Source organism: Oryx dammah, unplaced genomic scaffold (genome assembly GCF_014754425.2).
Source record: "Oryx dammah isolate SB20612 unplaced genomic scaffold, SCBI_Odam_1.1 HiC_scaffold_4, whole genome shotgun sequence".
Taxonomy (NCBI): domain Eukaryota; kingdom Metazoa; phylum Chordata; class Mammalia; order Artiodactyla; family Bovidae; genus Oryx; species Oryx dammah.
Window position 1 is genome coordinate 45,212,556 of NW_024070188.1, and position 27,039 is coordinate 45,239,594.

A 27,039-nucleotide genomic window follows, 5' to 3' on the forward strand; every position below is an offset into this window, starting at 1 on the left:
CCCCACAGTATTGAAAGGCAGAAATTCAGAAACCATATAAAACCTATTAAAATATTTACAAAATGTTACCCCTGTCCTAAATACCATTTTCATAAGTCTGCATGATGATATTGATATGATATTGATTTTTATCTTATAAAACTATGAAGAGTCTCACAATTTCAAAAAAATGTGTTCACAGGCTTCTTGTACACACACACATACATGCATGCATGTACAGAGGTGTAATATAATGCAGGACGACTGCAACATGTGAAAAAAAAGTCACAGTCTGTGTTTTGGTCAGGCTTTGTCTAGTCCAGTAAACTTTTCTTGTGCTTTCCTACAGAACGGGTGTTGGGCCCTGGGAAGTTTTGTTTATATTCTAAACAAGTCAGTTGGCCAAAGTTGATTAACATCTGTAACTTATTTGCACTAGAATCTCAGCATTTATTTTTATATGTAGCATCATAGGCTGTTTTCCAGACAATATGAATTAAAATCTCTTGGTGGGATCAGGGATCTACATTTTAATAAACTTCTTGGTCTATTCTTGTGCACACTAAATTCTGAGAAATATGGCCATAGAGCAGAGAGGAGTGTAGACAACTGAGGCAGTGTGGAACCCTCCTTTTGCAGGTGGTTGTTCCTCCTCTCTGATAGATTCTGGTACATTTTTGCTTTCTTTAAGTAAAACTTCTGTTAAATTCTATTACAATCTAAGTTAAACACCAGTTATAAATTAGCGTCATTTGTCTACGGAACTAAAAAATCTGTGTTTTCTGGAGCAAAGATTGACGTTGTAATAAAGAACGATGTCTGTATAATAGTCGTGGGTTTTAGAGTTTCAAATCACTCTTGTCTGTGGCTCCTGCTTCCTTATATCTCTTTTGTCAGTATAATGAGTATATCTAGGGAAGACAGCATGGTTCTAACAATGACTAGAGGAGCAAAGGGAAGTTTCTGGAATGTGTTAGTATTACCCAACAAGCATCTGGTTTTCCTAAATTCCTAGATATTGAGGTTACTTGGGGCTCTTCTATAGACTATAGGTATGAAAAGCATGAAGGTAAAATGCCAAAATAGAATTATTTTAACGATAGCTGACAATAGTAAAATGCCTTCAAAGCAATAACTTTTTTTTTCAAAGCAATAACTTTTAAAAATAGTATATCACATTAAAAGTTAAATATATCTATATTTAGAAATAGTTTAGGTAGCTCTAAATGATGAATGCACTATTAGTTTTATTACTTATCTTATGGGTTTCAGGGCCCACTTACTTGAATAACAAATATGAGCATATTACACTGATTCCAGTAAGCTTATCTGGGGTTCAGATGCCACGTGAAAACCATCTGAACTACTCTTTATAGTTTATGCTAACCATAAAACCTCAATAAAATAAAAACATATCATTCTTACAGTTGTTCATAGTTTATTCATTTAGAAGCACATTCTGACCTTAACTACTTGCAGGCCCATCTTGTTGAAGATAATGGGATTTGTTTTGGGTAATGAAAGTCAGAATATGGCTTAGTAGACATTATGGAACATATGGAACTCCATGAGCATATATCTTCATTCTTATATAAAGAGAAGATACTTTTGCTTTCTGTGATCAGTTACTGTCTTATCATCCCCAAAATTAAACAAAGTATGGTACATACAGTATAAGCCAATATGAACTATCTGAACAGTAATGACCTCTATTACTGTTGTACCATCTGCCCTTTTTATGTACCACCATTTCAACTAATCACTTATAATTGTTTTCAAGATGTCTAGACTGTCTGAAGTTAAATCATCAAAGCAGAATCACTGGTAGGTGGAACGGTGCCAGAGGTGAACAACGTTGAGAATGTCTAGGGAGCCCTGAGTACTAATAGGGTTAGGACTTTCTGTTACTCCCTTCCTACTCCCTTTGAAACAGTACATAGTGTTCTGTTGGGGTGAACACTTGCAAAATGGAACAGAGTGTTCAAGCCCTTGGCATAAAGCTTCATCTTTCCATATAATCCTCAGCTACATGTCTCACCTCTCCTTTCATGCATTTCTCTTGGTTACATAACTCAGATCACTTTTACAATTAAGACTAGTTACTCCAGACAAAATATTAAAAATTGGAAATAATACAAGTCCATGTATTGGCAATATGATCATGAGTGCTCTTCCTGCATCAACCATAAAATAAAAATTTAAGTACTTAATATGTTCTGCCTTTTTTTCCCAAGTAATATTCTTCATCAAGTATTTTTAAATGATTAATGCACAATTAGGTTTTTTCCATCATCTGTTTTGTTCCTTCTGTTTACCCAGTTCATTTATTTATATTTATTGATTTCTATCCCTTCTAAAGTTCTTATTCAATATTACTGAGAAAATTTACAAATTAAAAGCTATGAGTACTTCCTATTCTTCTGGTTGAATGCTAAGTATTTAATATATCCTTTTGATATAAGGCACTTTTATTTGTTTGCTTGTTTATCTTCACCCATTTCTCTCACTTCCACTCCTCTCCTCTGCAGCCACCATTCTGCTCTATATATCCATGAGCTTGTTGTCTTACTTTGTTTTGTTTATTTGTTTTTGTTTTTGTAGATTCCACATATAAGATAAATGGTACAGTATTTTTCTTTCTTTGACTTATTTCTTCAAGCATTATGTCAAGTTGCATCTACATTGTATAAAATGGCAAGTATTTGATCCTTTTTATGGCTAAATAATATTCCATTGCTACATGTAAGCACAGTTCCTTTATCTATTCATCCATCTATGGACACTTAAATTTCTTCCATATTTTGGCTATTGTGAATAATACTGCAATGAACATGGAAGTGCACGTATCTTTTAAAATTAGTGTTTTTGCATTCTTCAGATAAATACCCAGAAGTAGAACAACTGGCTCATATGGGAGTTTCATTCTTAATATTTTGGGGGGACTCTCCATACTCTTTTCCATGGTGGCTAAACCAATTGGCATTTCTAGCAGTGTTCAAGGGCTCCCTTTTCTCCCCATCTTGGCCAACACTTGTTATTTCTTGTCTTTTTTTTTTGATAATAGCCATTCTGAGGGATGTGAGTGATATTTCAATGTGGTTTGATTTGCATTTTGGTGATGATTAATGATGGTGATCATTTCTTCATGTACTTGTTGGCCATCTGTGTGTCTTCTTTGAAAAAGGTCTCTTCTGTTCGTCCACCAATTTTTCAGTCAGATTTTTATGACTTTGCTATTGGGTTGTGTAGTTCTTTATATATTTTGCATCTTAACCCCTTATCAAACATATGATTTGCAGATATTTTCTCCTGTTCAGTATATTGCCTTTTTATCTTGTTGGTAGTTGCCTTTGCCATCAGTTCAGTTCAGTTCAGTCACTCAGTCCTGTCTGACTCTTTGTGACTCCATGGACTGAAGCACGCCAGGCCTCCCTGTCCATCACCAACTCCCGGAGTTCACTCAAACTCATGTCCATTGAGTCAGTGATGCCATCCAACCATCTCATCCTCTCTTGTCCCCTTCTCCTCCTGCCTTCAATCTTTCCCAGCATCAGGGTCTTTTCAAATGAGTCAGCTCTTCACATCAGGTGTCCAAAGTATTGGAGTTTCAGCTTCAGCATCAATCCTTGCAATGAATATTCAGGACTGATTTCCTTTAGAATGGCCTGGTTGGATCTCCTTGCAGTCCAAGGGACTCTCAAGAGTCTTCTCCAACACCATAGTTCAAAAGCATCAATTCTTCGGCGCTCAACTTTCTTTATACTTTAACTCTCACATCCATACATGCCTACTGCAAAAACCATAGCTTTGGCTAGATGGACTTTTTTGGCAAAGTAATGTCTCTGCTTTTTAATATGCTGTCTAGGTTGGCCATAACTTTTCTTCCAGGGAGCAAGCATCTTTTAATTTCATGGCTCCAATCACTATCTGCAGTGATTTTGGAGCCCAAAAAGTAAAGTCTGTCACTGTTTCCACTGTTTTCCCCTACTTTGCCATGCAGCCACTTTATTTGATATCATCCCACTTGTTTATTTGTTGTTGTTGCTGTTGCTTTACATTTTAGTGTCAGATTTTAAAAAACTGTTAGCAAGACATCTGTCAAGGAGCTTACTGCCTGTTTCTCTGATGTCTTATGGTTTCAGGTCTTAGATTAAAAGTATTGTAGGCCAATCAGTTGCCTCACTTAATCTGAACTTTCAGATAATGCTACGTAATCTAATGCTAGTAGAACTTGAAACAATTAAGTATGACACTCAACAATGAATAAAGCATAGTTAAATTTTTTCCTTTATTTTTAAAAATTGAATTCAATTTGTCTTTTGTGACATATTCTCTGGTCAATAAATTTGTATTGTGAAATGATGTCTTCTCCATCAGATTCAGTATTGTCTCCTTAATCTCATGCCTCTGGAGGAATATGTAAAAGAAATAAAATGCAGGATGTTTCTGAGTCATGGAAAATGACCTGCTGGACTTATATAGTCACACACAGCTTCTGGTCTTCCCTGTCTGCATTTAGGACCTTAAGGTTGTAGACAGCCCATACCTTCTCTTGCTTAATAATCATAGTCCAGTAATTCTGAATTAGGGGAATTTAGCAACAACTTGGGACACTTCTTCATTCTCACAACTAGAAGGATACTACTAGAGTCTAGTTTTAGCAGCCAGGGTTCCTGCTAAATAACCTTTAGAACACAAGCAAAGAATTATCCAATAGTGCCAAATTTGAAAATCTCCCCAAATATCTCCAATGACTTGAAACATATTTTTTTTCATTAAATATTTAAAATTGTATTCAAAATTAGAATGTAAACTATTGGTAAATTGAGCATAGCTCAAAAAAACACGTTTGATTTTAATTGTTGTATTACCTATGCTTCTATTATAACATAAAATGCTTTGAAAATGAACAGGGATGTTATGCATTTTAATAGAAAGTTGAATTAGCTCATGTTTGTCATTGAATTTAGTTGACAAGGTGCCTACTCTGGAGTATTTACAATCCATAGATCTGTGTCAATTCTCTGGGAGGAGGATTAAGACCTACAGTAAATACTTTAAATTGATCATCTACAACTTGATGTCAAAGTATAGATTTTAAAGAACTAGTTTGTACTTCAGCGATTTTTTTTTTTAGAGGCATTGAGGTTTGTTGAAGTCTTTTAGTCTTTTTCTTAGCAACAGTCCCTCCCTCTTCCTGTGGATGCTAAGAACCAAAAAATTCTAACTTAGAAACAGGTCGGGCTCTCATAATAGTGTGAAACAGGGAAATATTGCTTTTGGCTTCCTAACCCCTTAGAGACTGAGTGTTCTCACAACATTTTCTCCTCAGGATCTATAGAGACCTGCTATATGAGAAGGACCTAAAGTGGATGTACCTGGAGCTGAAAGCGACTGCACCAGATTGGGTTGCTAGGTGAGAATTCCCTCTCCGAGTAGCTGGAGTTACAAAGCTCCTCACCCATGTTTGTGTTCTTTGTATGTAAAGGCTCTTCAGCTTTCCTTGGTAGATATAGGTAAGTGGGTTTGTTCCTTTATTTCGTAAATATTTATTGTATGCCTGATAGTTTTAAGTCACTGTGCCCAGGAAGGGTGAAGGGGAAGTGAAACTGAAGTATGAGGCTGCCAGGGAAGGCTGGTTTAAGGATTATGTGAATGAAGGAGCTCTGATGAACAGAAAATCAGGGTAGTTGTCAGTGGAAGATTAGAATTGTTGGGGTGGTGTACAGCAAAGTGAGAAAAGAGGGATAAGGTCGAGGGTAGAGGATGAAGGAGGAGGCCTGTCTGTGTCACACTGTGCTTAAGAGATAAGTCATTCTGCTATGATGCACTGAGTCAAAGAGATAAGTTGTGTAAGAGTACAGAAGTAGGGGTTGTTGTTTAGAGTGGTGATATTAGGGAGGCCACTGGAGGAAGATGAATGAAATGTTTAAATCGTAATGAGCAAAGCTGCATTTTAGTCTATCCTTGCTTTGGGAGAGAGAACTGGTGATATCAGTGTTAGCAACTTGGGGACTCAAAATAAACAAGGATCTTCAGAGATATATGTGGTTTGATACATGTGGTCTGTGTATTCTAGGTACTATCTGGAGACCAGCAACTACCACCACTTAAGAGCTGGCATGAGTGGCTCAATGTTAGCACTTTTATTTCCATTAAACTGAATGTTTTATTTGACGGTTAAGAATTTATCCATCCACCACTTTAAATCTGCTTCCTATGCTTCTGAGAGATTTCCCAGGTGGCTCAGTGGTAAAGAATCTGTCTGCCAAGCAGGAGACACAGGTTTGATTGCTGGGTCAGGAAGGATCCCCTGGAGAAGGAAATGGCAGCCCACTCCAGTATTCTTGTCTGGGAAATCCCATGGACAGGGGAGCCTGGCAGGCTATAGTCCATGGGATCACAAAGAGTCAGACATGACTTAGCAACTTAACAATGAAAATGCTTCTGGGAAATTCTCATTGACTCTTTTCAATTTTTATTCACTCTCGCTAGCTCAGCCTTGTCATCTCAGCACCACAGAATATCATTTCTTTGAAATTCATCACTGACATTATTGAGTCAACATGGAATGTAGAAGACAATTAGGTACAGAGGTTCCCCCAAAAGTGTACTTGGCGTTAAGTTTGGGCTTTTGCAAACTGTGTTTCTCCCTTATGTCTGTCCTCTTAATCTCCTGCCTATCTTTTGAGGATCATTAGCCATTAATCATTATCTTAAACATGATTTGTTGCTAAAAACTAGATTTTGCTCAATCAGATTATATTCAAGAATCATCTACTTCACCGTGGAATAATCTGCCTTAATGATTTGATCACTTAGGTCATTCTCCTTCTAAGGGTGAAGTTCATCCAAAAAGAAGCTATCCACAAAGTTTTCTTAATTGATCTCATCTCATAAACAGAACAAAAACCTATAATGTATTTTGAACACACAAGTGTTTTTCCAATAAAAGTCCAAATTTTACAGTTGACTGGAATCAAAGTAATATCTGTGAATAGTAGACTTTGGGGCATCATTCATCCAGCTAATATTTGGCAGAGACTCCTTTTCCTTGTCTTCCAGCCTATTTGAAAGGCAGAGTCTGCCAAACTTTGGGTCAGAGTCTTTATGACCTCAACTGAGGAGGTCGTTATTTTAAGATTTTCTACTTGGAAGTGATTCATACTTGGCTGCTGGGGAAAATGAGGTAGTTTTGTTTTGTTTTTTAAGGGGAGGCTTCATTATTTAATGAGTATTATTGCTACTTTCCTTTTCAACTGTTCACAATCCTGGAGTCATCATCTTTGCTTTCCTGCAACCAAGATTGTGTGTGTGCATGCTCAGTCACTCAGTCTGACTCTTTGCAGTCACCTGGACTGTAGCCCACCAGGCTTCTTTGTCCATGGGATTTCCCAGGCAAGAATATTGGAGCAGGTGTCCATTTCCTCTGCCAGGGGATCTTCCCGACCCTCATCTGTTGTGTCTTCTGCACTGGTGGGCAGATTCTTTACCACTGCACCACTTTGGAAGCTTACAACCAAGATTATTTTTTAAACATTATAAAGCAGTAAAGTGCAGTGGTTCCAAATAGGAAAAAGAGTACGTCAAGGCTGTATATTGTCACCCTGCTTATTTAACTTCTATGCAGAGTACATCATGAGAAATGCAGGGCTGGAGGGAGCACAAGCTGTATTCAAGATTGCTGGGAGAAATATCAATAACCTCAGATATGCAGATGATACCACCCTTATGGCAGAAAGTGAAGAGGAACTAAAAAGCCTCTTGATGAAAGTGAAAGAGGAGAGTGAAAACGTTGGCTTAAAGCTCAACATTCAGAAAACAAAGGTCATGGCATCCGGTCCCATCACTCCACGGGAAATAGATGGGGAAACAGTGGAAACAGTGTCAGACTTTATTTTTTGGGGCTCCAAAATCACTGCAGATGGTGATTGCAGCCATGAAATTAAAAGACGCTTACTCCTTAGAAGGAAAGCTATGATCAACCTAGATAGCATATTCAAAAGCAGAGACATTACTTTGCCGACTAAGGTCCATCTAGTCAAAGCTATGGTTTTTCCAGTAGTCATGTATGGAGGTGAGAGTTGGACTGTGAAGAAGGCAGAGTGCTGAAGAACTGATGCTTTTTTTTTTTTTTTAATTTATTTATTTATTTATTTTTAATTTTTACTTTACAAATAGCATGTAGCCACCCCTCCCCAGGCAGCAGCCCCCATGTGGCGACAGACCTTTATTCACACTAGAGTACAGGGGTGGCTGGGCAGTCAGCTGAAGAAGAACGTGGAACGCTTCACCTGCTCCAGGTCAAAGGTCCCTGCAGAGCGGAGGGAAACTATGGACACGCTCTGGAGGCCCCACCCCCAGCCCACAGGGGTGGCCACCCCGCTGGGGGTCCCACCTGTCGGAGGCACAGACAGCAGCGTGTCCTTTAGCCTGGAGACCCACATGAAAAAAAGAAAAAAAAAAAAAAACAGAACTGATGCTTTTGAACTGTGGTATTGGAGAAGACTCTTGAGAGTCCCTTGGACTGCAAAGAGATCCAACCAGTCCATTCTGAAGGAGATCAACCCTGGGATTTCTTTGGAAGGAATAATGCTAAAGCTGAAACTCCAGTACTTTGGCCACCTCATGCGAAGAGTTGACTCATTGGAAAAGACTTTGATGCTGGGAGTGATTGGGGGCAGGAGGAGAAGGGGACGACAGAGGATGAGATGGCTGGATGGCATCACTGACTTGATGGATGCGAGTCTGAGTGAACTCTGGGAGTTGGTGATGGACAGGGAGGCCTGGCATGCTGCGATTCATGGGTTTGCAAAGAGTCGGACACGACTGAGTGACTGAACTGAACTGAACTGAAAGTGCAGTGGCTAAGATTATGATCTCCATATTCCTGATGGGTTTTATATATAGTTTTACCCTGGTGGCTCAGACAGTAAAGCTACAATGTGAGAGACCTCGGTTTGATCCCTGGGTTGGGAAGATTCCCTGGAGAAGGAAATGGCAACCCACTCCAGCACTTCTTGCCTTGAAAATCCCATGGACCGAGAAGCTTGGTGCAGACTACTATCCATGGGGTTGCAAAAGAGTTGGGCATGATTGAGCGACTTCACTTTCACTTTCACCAGTTATCAGCTGAAAAATTAGTTTAGCTCTTTGCATGTGGTACTTAATCTGTTCAAAGGAGTGATAGTTGTACTCTGCTCATAGGTCGTAAGGTGCTTAAGACAATGTCTGGAATGTAGTATTTGCTTAGTAAATGCAAGTATTTATATTCTTTCACCAAAACAAGATTTGTAAGGGCAGGGATTATTGTCCATATTATTTTTTGCTTTACTTCTAATGCTTACAAGTCTGGAACAGAGCTGGAATTCAGGGAATACTTGTTAATAGACTTTGTCAATGGAATATGGTGGTATCCCTCTCTCTCTCTATCACATACACACAAACATACATAGTGAAACCATCTTGAATGGTCTCTGAATGAGCTGGTTGGGCTGACTTTGACTCTAGGTAACATGTTCGTCTTCTTACTTAAGTATGATCAGATTATCACCACAAATTTCACAGCTGTCAGTTCATTAACCCACTAAGTGTCTAAGCTAATATCAATGTGATATTATTGGTACACCTGCTACCCACACTACAAATTTAAAAGTACCCCTTTCTGTGTTGCTAATTGACTCAGTCATTACCTTCATGAACAGACGGTGATGTTTTCCTGGACAGAGAATAGCATGCATTTAAATGTACTGTAAAATCACACAGTGAAAATCAATTGAAGTATAATGGAAATGAGTAACACTGAAGACTTTGGTGATGCCATTTTAAGGCTTTTATATTTCTTTTAAAATTAATCTCCAAAAATGTGATAGAAGAGCTTGAATAATTTCTAATTTTACCTAGAGAAGTAATCATTGTTCTGATTATTTCAGGACTCTTATTTACACTAAACATAATATTGCAGGTAAGGTAAAAGTAATGATTCTCAGATTTTAGCAAGTTATCAGTCAACTGGAAGTGAAAGTCGCTCAGTTGTGTCCAACTCTTTGAGACCCCGTGGACTCATCCATGGAATTCTCTAGGCCAGAATACTGGAGTGGGTAGCCTTTCCCTTCTCCAGGAGATCTTCCCAACCCAGGGATCAAACCAAGGTCTCCCACATTGCAGGTAGATTCTTTACCAGCTGAGCCACAAGGGAAGCCCAAGAACACTGGAGTGGGTAGCTTATCCCTTCTCCAGGGAATCTTCCCAGCCCAGGAATCAAACCGGGGTCTCCCACATTGCTGGCAGATTCTTTACCAACTGAGCTATCAAGAAGGACTGGAAATCTTGTTAAAAGAGTTTGCTGGACCCCACCCACCAGTTTCTGATTCAGTACTTCAGAGGTGAGACCTAAGAGTTCACTTTTCAAATCTGTTTCCATGGGTTTCTGATATTGAAAGTCCAAAAAAGTCACTTTAAGAAAGACTGGATTAAAGGGTCATATCATATGATATATTGATAATTAACTGCAAATATTTAGTCTCAATAATGTTAAGATTTAGGCAGTTGTTTCTGATTTTTTAAAGGACCACAAATTGGGAAAAAGACTAGACATGTCCCTTTAGATTTTAATCAATGAGTGAAAAACTACAAAGATTTCAACTCAGACTTTTTTATAAAAATGCTTTATTTTCTAGTAGACAGGGCAGTCCAAAGGTAGAATATATGAACTGAGGAATAAGGGTTCTTTGTTGTTTCAAATGTTCATATTGAAGGTCTAGGACAAAGGCAAATTCAAAGACAGGGTAAGGATTTGGCACTATGTGGTGCTGGGGATTTCTTTTAATCCTGAGCTTGTGATTCTAAGGGATTTCTTAAAATGATCCATCTGAATTACTGTCTCCAAACCAGAAGGTATCTAAAACATTTATCATTTGCTGATTGATTAGTCATGAATGGTATATCAGTTTCCTGTGGCTGCTATAAAAAATTAACACAAACTTGGTAACTTAAGAAAACAAATTTATTCTCCTAGGGTTCTGACTTCGGAGGCTCTACTGCAGACTCCATTTCTTACTTTGTCCAGATTCTTTGTTTTGTGTCTGTGTCCTTGCGATCTCTGCCTCCTTGATGACAATGCCTACTCCCCTTTCATCTGTGTCAAAGCTCCTCCTGCCCTCCATGATGAGGGCACTTGCCAATGCATTTAGGGCCTACTCAGACAATCCAGGATAACCACCCCCTCTTCAGATTCTAAATTTAATCACATCTGCAAAGATACCTTTTCCAAATAAGGTAACATTTATAGATTCCAGGTACTAGACCTAATATCTTTGGGGAAATTATTTAGTTTACTACAAATAATGATCTCTTTCTTATACCATTATGATATTAATTTACTATTTAAAATATTCTTATTATATAAGAAGTTTTTCTACTTTATAATATTTTTGCTACCGTGTAGGTAAGAGAAAAGACAGAAGACAATATTTACTAATCAGTTTCCATATATGAGGGCAATTTAACACTTTCTTTCAAAATGAGATTTTGTATAATATATAGATAATGTTAAATATTTCTTGACAAGTAAAAAGGAGGATATTTCACTATATCTCCTTTTGGGGATATGCAGCAACTAATCTCAATAAAACTGACCTAATTTATATCTCAGAGCAGATATACTCATGAATAAGTGGAGAAGGGGCTGATTATTGACCTAGTTTTAACAAGTATATAAACATTTTTGAATTATTATAAACCTAAGTTTCAATATTCATACTTAGTAAATGAAGTTTGACATATTAAATTCATTAAAATTGAAAAATATTGCTTATTTAGGGACCCAACATATATTGAAATATATTTCTCTGAAGACTGGGAAAATGAAAACAGAGATTATCAAATTTTCCAAATGTCGGCCAAGAATACTGAAAATTTAGAGAATTGAATACCTCAATTTTTATTTTCAATGTATATTAGAAAATTTTGCAGATATAGCCTTTGTTAGGCTTAATTTTTTTCCTCTTGCTTATTAGCAATTTAATACCAAAACTTAATTATATCAAATTATTTGCAATCTTTTAAAATTGACAGACTGTATTTTTTATAACAGTTTTATTGTATTTCATATGCCATATAATTCTACCACTTAAAGAGTATAATTCAGTGGATTGTAGTGTACTCACAGAATTTTATAACTACAACTGCTCTATAATTCTAGAACATTTCATCACCCTAGAAAGAAACTGTGTTCTCATTATTGGTCATTCCCCATCCTCACACCTACACCCAGGCAAACACTGGTCTACTTTCTATCTACTCTAAACGTTTCCTATAAAATGAATCAGACACAAAAGGGTCTTTTTGAGTGGTTTCTTTCACATAGTATGTTTTCTAGGTTCATCTGGTTGTAGTATGGATCAGTACCCCATTCATTTTCATTGCCAACTTACCTTCTATTGTATAGATATATTATGTTTTACCTACTATTCAGTTGGGCATTGTGGTTGTTTCCACTTCTTGGCCATATGAATAACAATGACCCAAATACTGGCATATAGTATTTGGTATCAAACAAAATTATATTGGAAATTGTGTTAATAGAATCTGTGTAATTTTAAAGACTCTGAGAACAAGAAAATTGAAACTATTAGTTACCATAATACACTAAGTGGTATATTATATTAGTTATTGACTCCATAATTCTAAAATCTTAGGTTCCAAACACTGGAACTACAGTAAGCATTAAGAATTACCCCCACTCTCCATGTGTTGATATATATATTTACACAGTAGAATACATATTCTTTTCTATACCTTGAAATAGGGAAAATATTATAAAACTTCCATGGAAAACAGAAAGGCCCTTGAGATCCTTAATTTAGTCGATCTAAAACTTTTCTGAGAACTAGACTGTCTTTATTACACTTGATCTATAAACCTGACTTCTAAATGCTCGTTTAAATGATTTATGTATTTGTCAGAAAGAGATAGCTTCCATGGTTTGATAGCTCGTTTCTATTTAGCACTGAATCATATTCTGTTATCTGGATGTGTTGTACTTTAACCATTCACCTACTGAAGGACATCTCTGTTGCTCTCAAGTTTTGGCAATTAGGAGTACAGCTGCTATAAACATCTGTGTGTAGTTTTGTGTGAACATAATTTTTCAGTCCTTTGGATACATACCAAGGAACACATTATTGGATTATATGGCTAGAATATGTTTAGTTGTGTAAGTAAATGCCAAACTGTCTTCCATGGTGTCTGTACTATTTTGTATTCTTACAAGCAATGAATGACAATTTCTGTTTGTTCCACATCCTCACCTGCATTTGGCATTCAGTATTTTGAATTTTAACCATTCTTATAGGTGTATAGTTCATATTATTGTTTTAATTTGTATTTTATGATGTAGAAGATCATTTTATTTGCTTATATGCCATGTTGTATATCTCCTTTGGGAAGGTGTCAAAATCTTGGCCCATTTTTTAAATGGATTGCCTGTTTTTCTCTTGTTGAGTTTTAAGAGTTCTTTATGTAGGTGGGATAATAGTCCTTTATCAGATGTGTCTTTACATTTTTTTCTCTCCAGTTACTGGCTTGCCTTTTAATTCTCTTGTGATAATCTTCTTCAGACCAGAAGTTTTTTTTTATTTTAATGAAGTCCAGTCTATCAATTATTTGAGACATTTTTTGACACATAGTTGACAAATACTTTTCAAAAGAAATAGTTTAGTTAGAATATTCTAATGTAATCTAGAGTAAATGTTTTCAATGTACTTGTCTATTTTAAAGAGAGCTTTAAAGCTTTAAAGCTTTCCTACAAAAGTGGATTTTCAAGATTAAAAAAAAAAGATTTAACAGAGTAACATATAACAAAGCTAATAGCTTATTTTATATAACAACAATTTACGTTTATGTGGAAACTGCCCACTTATTACTAAAAAATGTAGCCTCATCTCCATAGTATGCTGCTGCTGCTAAGTCGCGTCAGTCGTGTCCGACTCTGTGCGACCCCATAGACGGCAGCTCACCAGGCTCCTCTGTCCCTGGGATTTTCCAGGCAAGAACACTGGAGTGGGTTGCCATTTCCTTCTCCAATGCATGAAAGTGAAAAGTGAAAGTGAAGTCGCTCAGTCGTGTCCAACTCTTAGTGACCTCATGGACTGCAGCCTACGAGGCTCCTCTGTCCATGGGATTTTCCAGGCAAGAGTACTGGAGTGGGGTGCCATTGCCTTCTCCGTCTCCATAGTATATAACCTGGTAAAAATAACATATGAATAGGTTCATCAGTATCCATTAATTTTACTCAAGTGCTACAAAAGACTACATTTATCAAATAAGTGCAAAATTATGCAAAGTTCACTCAACATATTTCAAAGTTAAGCTAAAATGTCCAACCCAAGTGCAAATACCTGCATTTTTGTTCATATTTGAAAGATACAATATCTTAAAAGTGTACTTTAAGCAAACAGAATCATGGTACTTGCCTTGTTTTTGTTGTATCATGCTGAAGTCAGAATATAGCAATTCTTAGTCACCTCCTGTTCTCAAACTCTATTCTTATGATGCTGTCTTTGGATTCCTGGGAAACCAAGACTAGATGTTTAATCAAATCTTGTTTATTACCCCCCTGGAATTTGCTCAGTCTAAGTCACATTGCTTTAACCACCAGATTTCAATGCTCAGAATTAAGACATTATTTGACCACAAGTTGTCACAAAGTGTAAAAATATAATATGCGATTCTATATGCTTTCTTGCATCTTCTATGCATTCTGTAATGCTTTTCCACTTCCCTTCTTCCTATGGTTGTAGATTTCAAGCATCTGAATTTTATTTTAAGTCAATTGGAAACATTAGGTTGATGTGGATTATACACAGGGGATCTGAATGGGAAACTTGTTTATTTCATCCATATGGGTTTATTGTAACTTCACCAGAAAAACCTACAAAAGAGCACCTCAGTGAGAGAGAAAATGGCATTATTTTTGTTTTCAGCTCCAAAGGGGGAAACTAAAATTTCATCCCAGGGAGCATTCCATCTAACCAGATCACTCTTATGTTAACAGAATCCAAGCCACGTGGCACTGCCTTGCTCTGCTGAACTTAAAACTACTTATTACTGTGCTCCCCTGGAAATCTAATAGAGTTTGAAATTCAGAATACTCAACATCACCTGACAGGTTTCTCATTTCAAATGGTCAAAACTTCATAGAAATGCACGAATCTATGACTCCTTTATTTCTGGACTGATGATGTTTATTCTACTTGGATGCACAAAGGGCCTTGGACTCTGGTATTCCTACAGCTGCAGAATCTGGCCAAGCAAGGGCATGTTTCTTTGTGAAGCTTTCCTGATGCTTCACTTATGGTCATTTGTAACAAGGTGACATTGTCTTTAGTATGTGAGACATTAAATTCTCTCTTGAATGAGTCATACAGTATCTGAGATAAGCAGACTGCTTCAGACTGAGTTATTTTTCCAATCTAGTTCTTTTACACATTAAATTATTTGGAAAACTCTGAGAAACTGAAAACGGTGTCTTAATCTCTGGTTTTCATGCATTGTCAGAAACTTTTGAGAGAGTGTACATCAAAAGATTTAAGCATTTAGCCATATCACAAAAGGAAGGAAACCATGGATTTTAAAACATCATAGAGAGAGAAAACAAAATACATTAAGTGATGGTGAATTTCACCATTTCTGACATTATGGAATGAAGTCAAAAGGGTTAGTCATTTCTTAACTCTTTGAAGGCAGACACTGCTTTAGGGGTTGATTCCTAAAAGCATAACTTATCAAGTGCTAGTTCTAAAGCTATGTATATATAAAGTATGTATAGCTTCACTGAAAATCACAACTAGCTTTTTTCAGAATTAAAAAAAATGCAGGGAAAGGAAGAAAAATATTCTTGATGCAGGAACACACATATAGCTATCTTGCTAAATCTTTCAATCAATTGAGAAGGACTGCAACATACCAAGCAGAGAAGGCAATGGCACCCCACTCCGATACTCTTGCCTGGAAAATACCATGAATGGAGGAGCCTGGTAGGGTGCAGTCCATGGAATCACAAAGAGTCAGACACAACTGAGTGACTTCACTTTCACTTTTCACTTTCATGCATTGGAGAAGGAAATGACAACCCACTCCAGTTTTCTTGCCTGGAGAATCCCAGGGACAGGGGAGCCTGGTGGGCTGCCATCTATGGGGTCGCACAGAATTGCACACGACTGAAGCGACTTAACAGCAGCAGCAGCAGCAGCAGCAGCAGCAGCAGCAGCAGCAGCAACATAGCAATAATTATAGATGGAAGGCCTAGATGAGAGGTAACATTTGTTCATAATAATAACATTGATAACAAACAGAGCACTTCATCTGTGACTGTATTTTACCATCATATTATTTAACTTTGATTCTAGCCCAGTAGTATAGATTTTACTTTGTTTCATTTTGTATAGATAAGAAAAAGAACCAAAGGACAGAAAGTGTCTGCTACACTGACCAAAGTCATACAGCCAGTAGATAGTAAAATGGAACTCAAATCCTGGCTGCTTTAGTTAACTTGGTTTACTCCTTGCAGGGAGGATTTATACATTTTTTTTTTTTTTTAAGAATTAATATTTCACATATGTCTGGAAGGTGCATTTTGCAAACACACAATAGCTATTCATTTTCAGGTCAAAGTTAATAGACAAGTTTCCTTTGAATTGACTGATAGAAGTCAAATTGACTGTTCACCTTTTAGATATTATGAACAGCCCTAGTAACTGACCTAAAGCTAATTGATTTAGTAAGGCTGAGAAAACATTACCTCTCAGAGAAGGGCTAGTTTTGAAGAAGTAAATTTATCTTCCTGCCAAACAATTCTGTAATGGATCAATTAGATCCTGAAGTCCTTATATTACTAGAAAAACCTGCCTTCTCTAGTTAGATTATTAATCACCTGCCTTTTACTTTCCTTGCCCTAAAGCAAGGAGTGACAAATTTTTCTGCAAAGGGCCAGATAGTAAATATTTTAGGCTTTACAAGTCACATGTGGTCTCTGCCACATATTCTTATTTGTTCCCTTTCTTTCTTTCTTTCTTTTTTACAGTTTTTTTTTAAAGTTAGTTAGGAGCTGTACAGAAACAGATTATAGGCAATATTTGGACCAAGAGCCCTTGGTTTGTAAATCCCTGCCACAGAAAATTGTGTTTGCCATTGACCTTAGAAGTTGTTCCAAGATAATGACCATTCAAAGTTCAGTACATATGGCTTAAATTCTAAATACCTGTGTATATGTATTTACATATACATAGAAAACACAGAGTATATAGCAATATCTATGGGGATTAAAATTTTTTGACCTGCAAATTTTTATTTTCATAGAGCTAATTTATTTCAGAGTTCAATGTTTCACATGCCATGGGACAATCTGCTTATTTTTCTTACTATACTTATCATGTATAGCCTCTATAAGTGGTATTTGAAGATCAGGAAGAATTATGTTAGTATATTTATGTCCATTTTAGATACGTTTACACAGTGGACAATCTGAATGCAATTAAGTAGAATACATATTGTTGTAAAAATTCACATTAAACACTCCTGAATGATCTTTCAACTTTTTTCTTTCTAAAATGTCACCTTTCCTGTGCTGCCAGCATGGCATCACTGAACATGGTGCCAGAGTGAGAGATGTATAATCAGCTTTTACAAGCTGGTGCAAACTGGCTCTAGCACATCACTGGCTGCAGTCAATATTTGTGCCCTCAGACAAAAACATAAATATACGAAAGCTAGTAAGACCTGTTATAGTCAACAGTTTCTAGCTGGACTACGTGTTGTCATTTGTAATTTCTCTGTTCAGAGCATATCCAAAAGAGTAATTTGCCGTGGGTGCTGAGTGATAACACTAGAAAATATTCTTAAGCATAGCATGTTAACACTAGATTTGGTTGAGTCTATGAGTCATTTAATGAGGCTTTTGTTGAATGGGTAGGAAGGACCTTGATGTCCTAGCTACACTTCCTTTTGGGTTGTCCCAAGTAATCTCTTGGGGACATGTGTCTCTTCTATTATATAATCCTTCAGGGGATGCCTGAGAGGGTTTTTTTTAATGTCAGGAAAGAAAGTATTATTAATACTAGTGAAGGTTCACAAAACACCTTTCTTTTATTTCAGCAATTTAAGCAGAACTCTTACAATAATATTTTCAATCATTTTTCATATCTTTAAGAATTATTTGCATGTGTGAATTTGGATTTATAAGCTCCTTGTATGGAGGAACCTCATCTTTTTATAAAGTCTTTTTATTTCTAGTATCCGTCACACTGGGTGACATGGGGAGGACTTCAATGAATATTTTGTTTTATGTATGAATGTACAGAAGATATCAGTTATATATGTATGTGAGAAAATGTAGTACAAATGGAGACTTGATTACAGAAATAAATGTGTTACCTATTAACACTTCTTTTTCATATCCTTGGCATTTATAACAAAACCATCATAAGACATTCTAATCAAGTGGCAAACAACAGATCAAAGTACAGATGCATTCTTTGTTGTACATGAAATCCTGCTTCTGATAATGAATCTGCCAATGCTAATTGATTTGCAGGTGCACTTATTTCTGAAGTCTTAATAACATTCTGGGAAGATGAGCAGATAGATCCCATCAGACTCCTTTTGAGATAGCAATAAGATGGTTTCATTTTAATTATGTACAACAAGCCAAAAATATGATTGAGGAAAACCTCACATCTATAGGCAATTCCCAAGTCTATTTATATATAATTTGGTTTGGCTAACGGCATTGCTTTGAATGTACCTAAAATAGTTTTCTTGTTTATTGTGAAAATGTAGAACAAGCAGGTTTCAACTTCACCCTTTAATAATGTCTGCCTCAGACAACTAAAAAATGGGGCAAAATATGTACCACCTTTAAAAATCAAAAACAAGATTGATAGAAAACCGTAGGCAAAAATGAAGAATGTGAGCATCTAGGGATGTGATCACAGCATTTGGAACCACCCCTGTCTCATGTCCATTTACAATAAGTAGAGTACTGCTTTTTGTTTTTTGAGGTTCTTTTTCAGTCAAGTACATGTGGGGATAATAGAAACATAGCAAGATCCATTTTTTTGGAGTATGGTAGATAAATATATAGAGCTATATAACTATCACTGTTGTAAGGATATAGAATTCCATCACTGAAAATTTTCCTGTGCTTCTTTATTATCATTCTCTTTCATCACCTCCCTGCACCTACAATCCCACTATCTGGTTTTATTTCTCTAGCTTTCTCTGTTAAAAAAGGTTGTATAGATGAATTCATGCTCTATCACTTTATGTCAGGCTACTATGTTTAGCAAAATGTTTTTACATTTATCCAATGCTTCTACTTCATCAGTGGGCCATAGTTTGTTTATTCCTTCACCTGAGGATAGAAAAGGGTTTTGCACAGGTTTTGATTGTGTCAAATAAAGCTGCTATAAACAGTATTGCACAGATCTCTATATAAATGTTAATTTCATTTATCTTATTAAACAGGTAGCATTGTGTTTGTATATCATATGGTACATATATATTTAAGTGAACATAACTTCATGCAAGAGACTATCGTGCTGTTTTTCAAAGTGGTTCTACAATTTTTCATTCCCATCTGCAATATATGAATAATCCAATTGTTCTGGGTCATCACCAATACTTGGTATTGTCAATTTTCCTTTCTAACTGTAGTCATTCTAATGGCTGTGTAGTACAATCTCACTGTGGTTTTAATTTGCAATTACTGAAAACTAAAGATACTAAGCATCTTTTTATGTATTTGTCATTTCTATATTATTTCATGGTGCAATATTCTTTCAAAGCCTCCACCACCACCTCTCTTTTAAACCATGTTTGTTTTTTTCTTATCATTGAGATGTAAGAGTTCTTTACAGATTGTGTAAAAAAGTTCTTTATAAGGTATATGATTTGTGTATCTTTCCTCCCGGACACTGGTTTGCCCTTTCATTGTTTTACAGTATCTTTTGAAAAATGTAAGCTGTTAATTTTGATGCAGTCTAATTTTGGCATTTTTAAGTGACTTAAGTGAATATTATTCTAGTTAAGAAATCTTTGTGAAACACAAGATAGTAAACATTTTCTCCTATGATTTCTACAGGAGTTCTCTGATTATGGATTTAAGTTTATTTTTATATACAGATGTGTAAATGTTACAACTCCATTTGTTAATGAGACTATATTCCTTCATGGAATTAACTTTATACCTTTGCAAAATGTGTCAAAATGCATCAGCTATGTGTGTGTCTATTTCTGGACACTCTGTTCTGTTCCACTGATTGATACAACTGTCATTTTATGAACATAGCACCATTTTGAGTGTGATACCTTTATATAAAGGTTTCAAATCAGGTTCTGTAAGGTCTCTAACTTTGTTCTTATTTTCTCAGAACTGTTGGGCTATTCTATTTCCTCAGACTTTCTATACGACTTTAGAGTCAGTTTATTGATTTCTATACAAAATCCTGTTGGGATTTTTGTTGAAACTGACTGCTTCTCAGATGTGCTGAGTCTACTGATGAGCCAATTAAAGTAATAACTTGTCTCTAATACTGTATTGCCTGTTTTTTCATTTCTAGCTTTTCCATTTGATTCATACTTAATATTTCTTTATTCTGATGAGTTTCCCCATTTGTTCATAAATATTTCCCACCTTTTCCACTGGATCTTTTAGCATATTCAGTTCAGTTCAGTTCAGTCGCTCAGTCGTGTCCGACTCTTTGCGACTTCATGAATCGCAGCATGCCAGGCCTCCCTGTCCATCACCAACTCCCGGAGTTCACTCAGACTCGTGTCCATCGAGTCAGTGATGCCATCCAACCATCTCATCCTCTGTCGTTCCCTTCTCCTCCTACCCCCAATCCCTCCCAGCATCAAAGTCTTCTCCAATGAGTCAACTCTTCACATGAGGTGGCCAAAGTACTGGAGATTCAGCTTTATCATATTAATTATAGTTATTTTAAAATTCTCTGATAACATCAATTGTTGCTTCATATCTAAATCTGATTCTGTCAATTGTTCGTTCTCTTAACAATGGTTTTCTTTTATTGCCTTGCAATTTTCATATCTTCATAAAACTTTCCCTCTTGTGCACTCCTGTAAGGAAAAGAGCCTTCTTTGTCTCTTTTAATTTGGCTTGTTTTGACCTGAAACTGTTTTACTTGTTATTTCTTCTTCTGGAATGTTATTAAGCCAGATAGTAGTATATCTGCTTCCTTGTCATTCAGGGCTCAGCTGGAATGTCTCCACAAAAAGAATTTTGCTGACCATTCAGATACAAGTTGCCCACTAGATATTCTTTAACAAGCAGGATGGCTTTATCTCATTACTGAAAATATTAGTTATTGTCCCTTAATAGTATGCTTCCAAGAGAGTATAATGTTAAATATTGTCTTAGTCCATTCAGGCTTATAAGCCATAGAAATATAGTTCTGTAGGTTGGAAGTATGAGATCAGATTACCACAAATGTTAGATGAGGACCCTCTTCTGGATTTCAGACTTCCTGTTGTACTATTATATCATGAAAGGGATGAGCTAAGTCTCTGGGGCATTTTCTATCAAGGCATTAATCCAATTTATGAGGGCTCCACCTCATGACTTAATCATTTCTAAAAGTGCCTCCCTCCTGGTACTATCACACTGAACATTAGCATACAACATATAAATTTGGCAGGGGGACAAAACCATTCAGGTCATAGCAAATATGTTATCTACTCTATCCCCAGTGCTTAGAATAATAGAAGGCAAATAATAGAAAGTCAATAAATAATTAAGTGAAAGATTTAAGCAATCTTTTTCAAGCAAGAAAACACCATCTTTTACCTTACACAGATATTCTTTGATGTCTCATTCAATTTATAGTTTCCTCTGTATAAGTTCTATATAATTATTATTAGATGCTTTAGTTAGTTAAGTTCATTTCTAGACATTTTATGTTTTCTATTGTTATTTTTCATGGAATTGTTCTTCAGTTTGTTTTCTTTATGGATATAAGGAAACTAATGATATTGTCTGTCATTTTTGCTAATACTCCACTTTATACAATACAATACTAGTTTGATTTTTTTCAATTTTGTATTTTTAATTTTGCATAGGAAGTCAATTAGAGTTATTCTGAATTGGAGAGGTAAATCCTCACTAGAGTATAGATGGGAGTAAATAATAATCCCATGAAGGTCTTTTTTCCTAAACACACAAGTTCCTGTATAATTTACTTATTTGTGTTGATAATAAGAAAAGACTGAAGAAGTACTGAACAAAAAGCACTATCACAAGAGTGTATGAGTGAAATTAAACATGTCTGAATTATTTCAGACATAAAACAAGTTATTCTATTTTTTCCCTTTAAGTCCTTCATTAGCTTTATTTTTTAGAGCTTTTATTTGTCATTTTAAATAGTCATTTTAATTAGACTTCCTTTTCTTCAGGAATTGTTGTTTAATTTTTTAAAATCATCTTTTGCAAACTTCTGGGAGAATCTTTCTCCTTTGATTTAGTTATGTGACGAATGCTACAAATAGGCTGTAGAACATTAAACATTTTGTTTTACATTTGTGGATCAGATTTTTTTAGTTATCTATTAAGGGTTTTTGCATATACAGCAGAAACCTCCATGCTTTCTTTGTTACAGTGGCTTGGTTTCTTTGAAGGTCAGTGTGCTCAACTAAATGATTACACTGCTCAGACTTTCTTGAATTTCTATATGGCTAGAGTTCAGATGATGTAGTACAAGCAGAAATGCAAATTCACTTCTACTAAGTATTCTTAAAAGGATCTAATTTAGCCAGGATATGTACCCTTTTGTTCTTTCTCCTATCTCCCTTTTTTTTAAGGCACAAATTTCTATGTTGGAGCTCCAGCAGCCCTTCTAGAACATGATCTAAAAAGGAAGCCACCTATGAAGAGACTAGAAGAGAAAGATGCCAGAAACCTGGGTCTCCGATGTTTCTGTAGCTGGTATACCAGCCCCCACCTGCCTACATTTGAACTTCATTTATGTGAGAATCAAACTTCTACCTTAAGTGACTGTAATTTTGCATTTTCTGCTGCCTTACCTAAAACTAATCTTAGTACATTAGGTTTATCCATAGTCATAAGTGAGATCGGTCTGCAATTTTCCACTTTTTAAAATCTATCTAATGTTTTTGATATAAGATATGCTAATTTGAAAAGTAATCAGGATCCTCTCAATCTTTTCCTTAATTTTGAAGATTAAGCATTTACCTGCCAGAGTCAAGGGTAGTTTTAAAAATACTTTAGGACAGTTTTTTTTCTTGGTTTAAATATGTTTCTTCTCCCTGTGTTAGTTAGCATTAGTATTTTAAGAAAATTGTCCATTTCATTCACTTTATTCAAGTTATGTGTGATTTGAATACTTTACCCTTTTCTGTACTATATACTGCATTTGATATAATATGGATTTGAGTATTTTAGCTGGTCAGACTTGAAATATGATTATAAAAATTATGTATCCGGATTTTTTCAAATAAGTTAAATTTAGCTATAGACATCAATTTGTTTTTTTAGTCGATGTGTTCAGTGTGTGGTTTAAAGATTCAGCCTCCTCAGAAGAGCTGTGGGTTTCAGGTAAGTCACTTCTGACCTAGTCCAGAGATTTGAGTCATGATTGGTTTAAGCCACTCTTTGTTCCAATCATCTTTCCATTTCTTGACTTGGTAGAAAGCAGGGGATATAACTATGACCGAAAGATATGAAGTGAACTATACTGGGAAGTTCCTGGGATTAATTGTCCTGTTCTTCAAAAGAGACACAAAGAATACACATTTAGGCACCGTCATGTCTGAAAGAGACCCCTAGGAATTCTGTAACCATGTTGTAGAGCTGGCCTTTGAGGAAATCACGTATAGAGAAGGGTAGAGTGAAGAGCATAACCGGGGCCCTTACAATGTCGTATGTGGAGCGTCCCTATATTTGAACTTCACATCTTGTGAGATCATACACTTTACCAACAATGATGTCAATTGAGTTAGAGTTTACCTGTGACTAAAATCTTCTTTACTAATATACATTTCTATATTTTTTTCTAATATTTTTTTCCATTTTTATGTTTCAAAGTAATTTATGCAGTTATTATTGGTTTTTTTTTTTTGGTATTCTCTAAGTTTTCACGTTGTATATGAATTCAGTTTGTTTTAATGCCTCTGTATTTAATAATGAAAAGCTTCCTATAAGTGTGGCTTTAGTTATAGATCAACATTGTATTAGCCTTATTGTTAAAAACGTTTATTATTTAGCAATCATATATAAATATAGAGACATAATATCTTTTAATATATATACATATGTCATGGGCATGTTGAAATGTTTATTTTAATTAGAATATTAATATCTACTTTTAGTCATACTGGATTCTGAATTTAAGAAAAGTAGTGTAGAATTATTCCTTGGAGAGATGAAGGTATGTTTCCTATCATAGTGACTAGTTTGTCCCATGAATATATTCACTTAATAAAACAAAAAGTTCAGTGCATTTTTAAGCAATTTATTTTATTCTCATCTTCTGTATTATTTATTTTTTGCTTCCTTGGCCTTTCAAAGATTATTTTTTCTGGTAATTTACTATGTTTAAACTGTTTTAACTTTATCAATTTTCTTATATAAAATATATATTATAATATTGCTGATTGTCTTTACATGATTTCTTTTCCATTACATGCATAACTCCATATAAAAATATGCCACAAAATAATTGAGCCTCCCAAATTATGGATTATTTTTACTTTACTCGATTATTTCAAATACATTAATCTCTTAGATGCATATATTAAGCATCAGAAATTCTCAGAATAATCAATAGAACCATTTATTTATAGCTACTGCCATAAACAATGAATTTTATCCCAAATATCAAAGGGTATAGTTAGAAGAGAAATAAAATATCACTACTGACATTTTTCTGAAGCTTTCTTTATAATGACTTTAATTTAAATTGTTGTTGTTCACTCAGTCATGTCTGACTCTTTGTGCCCCCATGGACTGCAGCACAGCAGTCTTGCTTGTCCTTCACTATCTCCTGGAACTTGCTCAAATCGTGTGCATCGAGTTGGTGATGCCATCCAACTATCTCATTTTCTGTCATCCCTTTCTCCTCATGCCTTCAACATTTCCCACCCTCAGGGTCTTTTCCAATTATTCAGCTCTTTTCTACTGAATGAATACCACTTACATAATTTCTAGGTACTATTGGGAACAACTTGAGGTATTTGTGGGCTTATTAAAGTACTACATGCATCTGTGCTAAGTTGTTCAGTCATGTCCCTCTTCGCCACCCTCCTCTGTCCATGGAATTCTCTAGGCAAGAATACTGGAGCGGATTGCCATGCTCTGAGGGACTCTTCCCAGTCCAGGGACTGAACCCATGACATCTGCGGCTCCTGCATTGCCACTGGGTTCTTTACCGCTGAGTCACTGGGAAAGCCCTTATTAAAGTCCTAGACAACTCTAACTCTTATACCAAAAGCAGTACTTAAAATACTCACTATACGTATATAGTCTAGTCCTTTGTTGTATGTGATTAACCACATTCACAGTGAAGGAAGAAAGGAACAGCATGTTTTACACTGACACTGATGGAATGTTTATTGTTGTTCAGTTACTAAATCTTGACCAACTCTTTGTGACCCCATGGACTGCCCACACCAGGCTTTCCTTTCCTTCACTGCCTCACAGGGTTTTGCATTTTTGTCTTTTCCTAAAACAATGTCTTTTTGCTGGTAAAGAAACATGAGCTCACTAGTGTTTCAAGCTATTTTCTTTTAATTTTCTGCTTATTTATTTTAAAAAATGTATATTATGTTTGTTTTTCTTTAAAAACAGAAGAAAATAATCCAAACATATCCTTCATGAAGAAACTATTTAGTATTTTTGTAATTTTTATATATCTCAGAATTTTAATGAAAACATTTAAACTGAAGGTAAATTAAATCTAACAATCCTTATTGTGTCTCTTAACAGAGCAACTAGAGGGAAGTATTTCAAAGATACCTGCTTCAGCCTCTCAGGAGGAGGACTTGGACACTGCTTTGCTTATATGAAGAAGCTCTGGTGCCCTTTCTCTCTTCTGTCGGGCATGACTCAGCCGACCTAATTGGTAAGTAAAGCTTCTTTTCTCTTAGGTTATTCATTCCCTTAATGTGGTGATAGATGTAACATTTCAGGAATAGGCATTAATATTAAGTTTTGCAACTTGTTGAAGTCCTGCACTGCTTGTTCTTCATTGTTCATTAGTTGAGATTTAAACTGCAGTGGAGTAGGCATATCATTAATCCTGTCTGTGGAACTTAGTACCTCAAGCAAAGTCACTATCTTGGTAATATTGTTATAGAGTCAATTTTATAGACACACACAGAGTAAAAGCAAATTCACTAGATATGCCCAGGAAGCAATCTGAAGAGTGGATTTCATAATGTCATTGAGGGCTGGAGTCAATAAAGAAGTTCTGATGACTAAGAATATTATCTGCCTTTTGTTGGTATAAAACTATAACTCATAAAGGACATGTATAAAAATATAACAGTAAATGACAATAACTATCAAACTAGTAATTCTTAGAAGTTGCACAGATGTTGATTATTAATAAAATTAACTTTGCTTTATTTTATTTGGATTTGTTTCCTTGCCTGAACTGATTGGCATTATAATGTTGAAATACAGATGATGGACTATAACATTCCACTTAAATATTTTTGTTCTAGGATTTTATAGTAGACATCACACATCTGCTTCATATCTTGCTCTTTATGGTATTCTGCTTCACTTGATTAATGGTGTGATTGTACCAAACACTAAGCTATTAAGAGATGTTAGTGTTTTTATAAATAATCTTTCATTAGTGTGATAAAATTCAAATATTTTTCTCTCTTGTAAAATGTTTATTTTATGATCAATTTTGTTTGCATTTATAAAATTGAGAAATCCCCTTATCTGGATAATAGTGATGATCCTCCGGACTCCCACAGTCTTAACTGAGTTTCCATCTATCCCATCAACAACAACATGTA

General features: G+C 35.6%; 1 long non-coding RNA gene across 1 annotated transcript; it reads right to left on the reverse strand.

Moving 5' to 3' along the window:
- Positions 1-8,194: 8,194 nt before the first annotated feature.
- On the reverse strand, positions 8,195-8,428 carry LOC120862710. The gene is made up of 2 exons (XR_005720828.1): positions 8,378-8,428; positions 8,195-8,293 (listed from the first exon to the last, which is right to left on the reverse strand). It is a non-coding gene; the product is annotated as an uncharacterized LOC120862710 (long non-coding RNA).
- Positions 8,429-27,039: the final 18,611 nt, after the last annotated feature.